We start from the raw sequence: 8659 nt of genomic DNA on the forward strand, positions 1-8659 counted from the left end.
GCATACAGTTTGTTTCCCTTTGAGAGTGCCAATGGGAGACTAGTGCGCATAGTGAAGGGAACTAGGAGTGTAGGAGGCCAAATTGCACGGAAGTATTTGATGACCCTCAATATCTCTAAATTGCTTAAGAACTATGGTGCGAGGGACACAGTGGTAGATTTTTGCAGCAAAGTTGTGGAATATAGTTATAATAAGACATTTGAAAAGTGTGGAGATATTTTATTATTTGGGAAGCCTAATTATATTGTCTTAAAAAAAGTGCATCGGGAGGCTCTGCAGGTGCATGGAATCACCATTGCCGATGTGGCTAAAGTGTATAATAGAGTGGCTATGCATGGTATATTGTATTCCAGTAGGAATTTAAGTAGACAGAAAGTCTCAAATGACAGTTGCATACGTTTAGTGACTGGAGAATTTTTAATGGTTGACTTGATAATTTCTGTGTGCTCACTCCCAGTAGAACCAGTTATGTGGTGTCTTGGCACTGTGTTGAACATCGCCATCAATAGTGATAATAACGTGCCTCCGCATCTAAAGCAGTGAGCAATAGATCCTTATGGTCAGGTGAAAGCCTTTCCCTTTTCACACATTAAAAAGAAATGTTTCCTCATGGCAGTAGACAGCAAAATTTATATTTCTGAATGTTCGAACAAATTTGAAAAAAGTTAACTCTAACAAGAATTTTGTACCATACCAATTTTGTACCAATTTGCACCATACGTCTACTGTTGCTAATACCTGAAGGCCTGGGCTTGATTTTCCCAAATTAAAGCTTCGGTGAATGACATTCTTGGCCCTAAATCTTTCTGGCACATGGGTGTCACAGGGAATAGAAGAGCTGCCCCAATCCTAATTTAACACGTTATGAGGGATGAATGTCAAACTATTCTCAATAATCAAACCAACCTCAAGGGTTCAAGTGCCATAGCCTTCGTTTTTCATTGCTATTTGGAAATTTTCATTAAGAAATTATGAGTTTTAAATAAGTAGAACATAATTTGATTTAGGATTTAAGTTATCATTCGAAAACAGGAAAAATATCTTCCCAAAATTACGAAATCCTACATTATGTACCATTAAAAATTAGGTGAATGCATCAGTTAGAGATAATTTTGCCTAGTAGTATTAATCTTAAGTGGCTAAAAGTTCTGCGTCCATGGCCACAGGTTCTTCCTATGGTTCCAGGTTACTCATGTCCATGGCCACAGAGATAATAGTCTGGACACAGAGCCCACAGGATGGCCACAGACAGTCTCACAATGGCCACAGACGACCACAAGATGGCCACAGACGGCCACAAGTTGGCCACAGACGGCCACAAGTTGGCCACAAAATTTTCCTGTGGCCGTCTGTGGCCATTTTCACCAGGGGAGGTTTTGTGAGAAAATAATTTTGATTAAAGTGATGCATTTGAAGGAACTGTGGTTTGCTGAGGGCGAACATGGAGCGAAAATGTATTTCAGTAGCACATAGTACTGCATTGAAAATGGTGTGTTTATTATACTGAAGGATGAGTTGTGTTGACAATTTGATAATTTAACTAAGTGATCACTCAGTAAGTCACAAAGAAATAATTTCTAAGTATAGAATTTATGATAAATCAATTAATATATATTTAGTTCTACTAGTGTGTGCAAACAATTTCTTTATCATGCAAACCCATACCACTTGGAAAGGTGTGTATCACTGAAAGGCCTAGCTTAAGGTCACAAGGAGTCTGTGATAGTGGCAAAGTTCTCGTGGGGAGGGGTGAGAAAGGTAGAAGATGGTGAGATTACACCAGTAAGAGCATACTCTTTAGGTGCCTTGAAAAATGGTCTGTACCAAGAGACATTAAGAGTATATTTGCAGCTAGTTCAGTAAGCATTTATGGGAGAGATTTCTTGAAAGGGTTCATTATGAGTCGTGAACTTGAAAACGTTGATTTATCTGTGTGTTATGGATTCCAAAATTATTATCATGAATTTTAGCATTACACATTTATTAACCTATGAACACCATGTTCATCAAAGTAAACCCGCGAACTGTTGAAGATATTTTTATGAATAACCTTTTATATTTTAGGAACCACTTTCCCCTATTCTTCTCTTCGTGATTATGTATAAAAGTCCCATATATATAACTAAGAAGTCACTTGTTATGTAAACTTAGTGTGATTCTTCCCATTTAATTTTTTTAATATCCTCTCATTCCATTTCTATTTCATGTATGTGCATTTAACACTGTATATGTATTTTCATTTCTCCGAAAGTGGTTGGCTCCTACCCACAATATATCTTAACTAACTCCAAATGAACCCCTAACATGTATTTCCAGGCTATCTATCGATACCTCCACTGCAAAAACACTCAACAATCGCCCACTGAATCAAATCCGCTCATCTAGTTGCCCAACAATATGAATTCGCTCAGCTAGCAGTGTCTGGAGCATAAATGCTCATCTCCTATTCTCCAAGCTTGGAGGTGAGCGTTTATGCTCCGGACACTGCTATCTGAGCGGATTGGTACTGTTGGGCTATTAGATGACCCTGGTGAAAATAAAGTGTGCAGAGAACCGTGCAAAAAGTGTGCGCACAGCTCTATTCACACTTCTTGCACGCTCTTTTCACACTTTTAGCACACTTCTTCACCGAACACTTTCTGCACACTTCTTGCACGCTCTTCATTCACATTTCTTGCACGCTCTTTTCACACTTTTAGCACACTTCTTCACCGAACACTTTCTGCACACTTCTTGCACGCTTTTCATTCACACTTCTTGCACGCTCTTTTCACACTTTTAGCACACTTCTTCACCGAACGCTTTCTGCACACTTCTTGCACGCTTTTCATTCACACTTCTTGCACGCTCTTTTCACACTTTTAGCACACTTCTTCACCGAACGCTTTCTGCACACTTCTTGCACGCTTTTCATTCACACTTCTTGCACGCTCTTTTCACACTTTTAGCACACTTCTTCACCGAACGCTTTCTGCACACTTCTTGCACGCTCTTCATTCACACTTCTTGCACGCTCTTTTCACACTTTTAGCACACTTCTTCACCGAACGCTTTCTGCACACTTCTTGCACGCTCTTCATTCACACTTCTTGCACGCTCTTTTCACACTTTTAGCACACTTCTTCACCGAACGCTTTCTGCACACTTCTTGCACGCTTTTCATTCACACTTCTTGCACGCTCTTTTCACACTTTTAGCACACTTCTTCACCGAACGCTTTCTGCACACTTCTTGCACGCTTTTCATTCACACTTCTTGCACGCTCTTTTCACACTTTTAGCACACTTCTTCACCGAACGCTTTCTGCACACTTCTTGCACGCTTTTCATTCACACTTCTTGCACGCTCTTTTCACACTTTTAGCACACTTCTTCACCGAACGCTTTCTGCACACTTCTTGCACGCTTTTCATTCACACTTCTTGCACGCTCTTTTCACACTTTTAGCACACTTCTTCACCGAACGCTTTCTGCACACTTCTTGCACGCTTTTCATTCACACTTCTTGCACGCTCTTTTCACACTTTTAGCACACTTCTTCACCGAACGCTTTCTGCACACTTCTTGCACGCTCTTCATTCACACTTCTTGCACGCTCTTTTCACACTTTTAGCACACTTCTTCACCGAACGCTTTCTGCACACTTCTTGCACGCTCTTCATTCACACTTCTTGCACGCTCTTCATTCACACTTCTTGCACGCTCTTTTCACACTTTTAGCACACTTCTTCACCGAACGCTTTCTGCACACTTCTTGCACGCTCTTCATTCACACTTCTTGCACGCTCTTTTCACACTTTTAGCACACTTCTTCACCGAACGCTTTCTGCACACTTCTTGCACGCTCATACTCTTTCAGCACACTTCTTCACCAAACGCTTTCTGCACACTTCCCCAATGATAAATTTGTTCACAATTTTCTACACAGGATAGGTACAATGTACACATTTGATATATAATTGTGTAGTCTGTTTAAAAGTTGTACATTATATACCATGTATAGACATTTTATAAACATTTTTAGAGCCTGTATGGAAATTCATACATTGTTTACACGGTATACAATTTACACAAGTGAATACAATATACAAAAATTTATGCGAAATAATCCAGTGGCGTAGCCAGGGGGGTCCAGGGGTTCCGGACCCCCGCGAAATATAAAAATACAATTTTTTTCCCTTATATAAGGAAACAATATATTGAAAAATCATGAATTTACTAAATATTTCTTTAACAAATGAAGTTTTTTTCGATTATGAAAAGTGTTAAAATTGGTTTAAAACCCATTATTTAATGCCGTGTTTTTCAAAAATTTCCGCCCCTGCTTTTGGACCTCCCTCACCCGAACAAAATTCCTGGCTTCGTCTCTGAAAGGATCCGTTTAAAATGTGCATTTAAAAAAAATGCTTCCATGCTTACGATAAAACTGGAAACTTGGATATCAGGTGTTAATAATATGTACTTAATCAGCATTTTAGTAATATACCAATATAATGGCATTAATATAATCTTCATATGTGATCCACCTTAGTAAATTTAAGGCAACAAAATGTGCAAACAGGGACAAGCAAGTATTTGCACAACTTTTGGTAACTACGGAAAATATATATTTGACATATAAAAAACTGAAGTTACAAATTTATGCTCATTAATTATATTACGAACTTTTTTAAACATCTTGGATTAAAAATCATATTTTGAAACTTGCGCCAAAATGACCGGCGGCCATCTTGTATGTCATGTGACCCAACCCAACGCAACGAACAAGGCCGTGAAAGAAGCCGCCGGCTTACCTAATGTTGTGGATAAGACACCGCGTGAAGACCTGGGGCGCTAGTGAAAATTCATCAAGTTCAGCATCCTATTCGATATCCTTCATGCTATTACCGACATAATCCTTTTAGTGTGAATTACTTTTCATTGGCAAAATAAAGAGCAGTGCAGCGGAAGAAACACATTTTAAAATTTTGTAATGTTATCTGCGGATATATATGAACGATATTTTATACGGATTAATGCATATTGTGCAAAAGTAACCTACGCCACTGTACTATGCGAACATTGTGCAGTTGCTTCACTTGCCTATGTAGTTGTTGACAGAAACATTCGCTTTGCTCGAGGTATTACCTGTATTACTCAGTTATCTCGTTATCTGGACAATTAAAACATGAAAATAAGTGGAAATAATTATGGATGTTCGATATTTGAGTAAGGAAGGATGTGCCCTTGAATTGAATTTCTATCATGTTGAGGTGTGAATGTTGGACGTGGTCAACTCTATGGAATAGGTAATTATTTTAATTAAATTCTATGAATAGAACCTCTTTGATTGTGCACCTTAACCCATTCGCTTTTTTATTCATAGTGTAATATATGCTATTATTCATCAATCACATATAGCATGAGACATTGGACGTGTATGGTGTATTTGGTTAAGTGAAAATTGGCGTATTCTATTGAAAAAAGCTCTTCAATTTCTATCACGTTGAGGTGTGAATGTTGGATAAAGATCAACTCAATGAAATAGGTAAGAACTCTAATTACATTCTATGAATATGACCTCTTCGAATGGGAACCTGTCTTATTTTTTTTCTTCACAGTGAAATTTATGCTATAATTCATCAGTCGCGTATAGCATGAGACATTGGCTTTGTATGCTGGACATGGTTAAGTTAATATTGGCAAGGTCTGTTGTAAAATGCTCTTGGATTTCTATCATGTTGGGGTGTGATTTTTGGATAAATTTCAACGCAATGGAATAGGTAATGATCTTTGAAATTTAATTTTACGATTACATCCCCTTTGATATGAACTGGAGTCTTTCTCTAGTAGAACTTTTTTTCTTCACTGTGTAGTCAATGGTTTCATTCATTATCCTCTTCTATCGTGAGACATTGGATTTGTATGATTGAGGTTCTGAACTGTTGGGTGCCCTTTACTCTTGAAAAATCGTAATTTTAATATTGTTCAAAAGTGGTACACCCATAGCTGGTTCTGATACTAAATATCTACCAAATTTTAAAATTGATATAAGTTTCTTTATGGAATAAGAATTCTTATGTTTGGAAAAACTGGCTCATAAATTAATGGTGTTGTTTCAGCTATACTTGTGGCAGTCCTAATGGAGCTAGAGAGCTGGTGGCCTAATGGAGGCCATGTTGCAGGTTATTTTATGCTAATTCCAGTTTTACAGATCACATTAAATGATCTAGTCTGAGTACGGTTACAGTAATGAACTGAATTTTACAGTCAGAGTGGAACATGTTAAATTTAAATTTACTTCAAGGGAGTCTTGCAAAGTTTTAGGTGTAACAGTTTCTCAAGGGCAATATTCAGAATTATGTACGTATGTTTCAATCAATTGGTGATCAGTTGAAATGCTATTTTACACTGCATTGCTTGTTATTACTTAAGTTATTTTCTATGCCACATTTTGCTTGGCATTGTCACTCATTCATTTTATGATTTGTTGAGTTGAATATTCACAAGTGGGGTGTGGCCACTCAGTCCAGCTAATAATTAAGCTAATAAATGAATCACTCAACAGATTTGATCACCATCATGACATAATGTAATAGCTTAGCCATGTGGTACTTAATTTTATCTTCAATAAAAATGTAAGGAAAAAGTCTCACCAACAGAGAATCAAGATAGTCGTTCATTATCTGGTTGTAGATTAAGTCTTGTGAAGTACGGACTCAGAAAGCCTCAGATAGGCCCATAATCATGTGCATCTATTTTATCATCAGAGGTTCTATTGCATTATGTCTCAAACTCCTAAATTATGACTTAATTTAGATGTTCCACCTGTCAAAAGATTATTGTTTAAATGTCGAGAGTCATCAAATTTGAAACATCTCACTCTCCAAATTTTCAAGTTCCCCCACTTTAGGTGTTTCTGAATAGGCACTTGTCTATTTTATTTATGTCAACTCAAGCTGATTTTTTAATTCAGTTGACATTTTTTTTCATTTGAACCTTGACTTCCAGCCTGAAGAAGCAGACTGGAACGCCTGCTATACATGCCATCTTCAGATGGATAAATACAGCAGAGAACTTGAAAGAATGTTGCATAACCCTTCTGCAAAATCTTCTATATAATACTTGTATCTCACTGGAAATAGTGTACAAAATGTTGGTATATGACACCTTTCCCATCTCTGCAGCTCAATTAAGACAGCACAAAGAGTAATGAAAAATATTTGTTCTCCCTCTTTTGTCGGTTTATGAAAATATTACTTAGCCATATTTCTGTAACTGCTTCAGATAAAAAATTGAAAATTTGGTAATTATTGCTCCAGCACTTGCAATCATCGTAACAAATTTCCACAAAATCTAAAATTGTGAGGTAAACACTTTATTTTAAGTGTGTTGCATTGATATGGAATGGCTCGTGTTGAACTTGATGGAATTTACTATGTACTTTGATATTCATATATATGGCCATCTCTCTTTTACCAGGTAACATATTGTCATTTATCTTTTTTTTTACCTTGACAGTATCTGAATTGATGTCATTCATCACCGAAGTACAATGTGAAACCTTAGATCAGGATAATGGAGCATTTAAACTGATGAATGGGATTGAATATTGAAAAATTCCATTGGATTTCTAACATTCTAAGGCATGGAGCTTAGAGGTACGTAATCAACTTGATGGGATTGCTAATGTACTTTCGCATTCATCTTTATGAGTAGGTACCTGCTTTTTATTGGGTGACATATTTTTATATATTTTTTGTTTGCTCTGACAGTATCTTGAACTGAAGTTGCTGAAGTGGTTCAACCTGTGGATTTCTCCCGCGGTAATGGACATGGAAATGAAGCTTTGCTCTTAACCAAATTAATAACCTTGATAGGAAAATATGCAAAAGAAAAATTTTTGACATTGCCATGGTGTAAATCTAAGGTATTCCTTATCTTTGCCTTCAGGCCATCTTATAGTCAGTGTTTTTATATCAATGGTGTAGCTGTATGTATTTGGAATTACAATGATGCGTAACCAATTGGGATTATGACCACTTAATTGTGCCATTAGATTTTTAAGAAATCTTTGTATTTCATTTACATTTTTATTTATTATGTTATGCAGTGCCATACAAAGTGTTTTTAGGGTAAAAAAGCATTTAAGGGTGCGATTCATAGAGGCACTAAAATTGCTCACTTTACAAAGTCTCTTTACGGTAAAGTGAGAGTTTAGCTAAAGTTCACTTCAAAGGCATCCCCAGGATCTCACTTTATAAAGTGGAACTGTTGCTGCTTAAGTCTCGATCAGGCATTGAAATTTTGAGTGTTGGCAATGAACGCTTCGTAAAGGTTAACAAAAAGTTGACTCAGGATATGAATTGCTAAGTTGTTTACAGGTTTTTGGGGACTAGGTTTCCATGTTGTATTGTGCAAAGATTTTATTAAGCTACATTTTTTCGTTCTCTCATTTTGTGTGCAGATGTAAATTAATACTGCGTTGTCCGAAGCTTTTCTTCACTAACTTTTTGTATGGTAATGACTGAGTTAGGTGAATAAAAGCTCACTTTTAATTAGCTTCCTGCATTGGAAATGCACTTCGATGTTTTCAGCAAAGTAAAGATACAAATTCTGATATTTTCACATCATTTTATGATAATCTTGCCTGTTTAACTGCACACGGTCGTTTGGACTAC

The 8659-nt window shown here is 36.9% G+C and overlaps 1 long non-coding RNA gene across 2 annotated transcripts; it reads left to right on the forward strand.

Annotated features, from left to right (window-relative positions):
• The first annotated feature begins 5243 nt into the window (after positions 1-5243).
• LOC124159804 lies at positions 5244-7525 on the forward strand. 2 transcript variants are annotated; one of them, XR_006865012.1, is made up of 4 exons: positions 5244-5287; positions 5365-5761; positions 6101-6163; positions 7500-7525. It is a non-coding gene; the product is annotated as an uncharacterized LOC124159804 (long non-coding RNA). The 2 variants fall into 2 exon arrangements; XR_006865011.1 differs by lacking the exon at positions 7500-7525 and having other exon boundaries at positions 6101-6279.
• The last annotated feature ends 1134 nt before the right edge of the window (positions 7526-8659 follow it).

The sequence above is a fragment of the Ischnura elegans genome, chromosome 5 (genome assembly GCF_921293095.1).
Source record: "Ischnura elegans chromosome 5, ioIscEleg1.1, whole genome shotgun sequence".
Taxonomy (NCBI): Eukaryota; Metazoa; Arthropoda; class Insecta; order Odonata; family Coenagrionidae; genus Ischnura; species Ischnura elegans.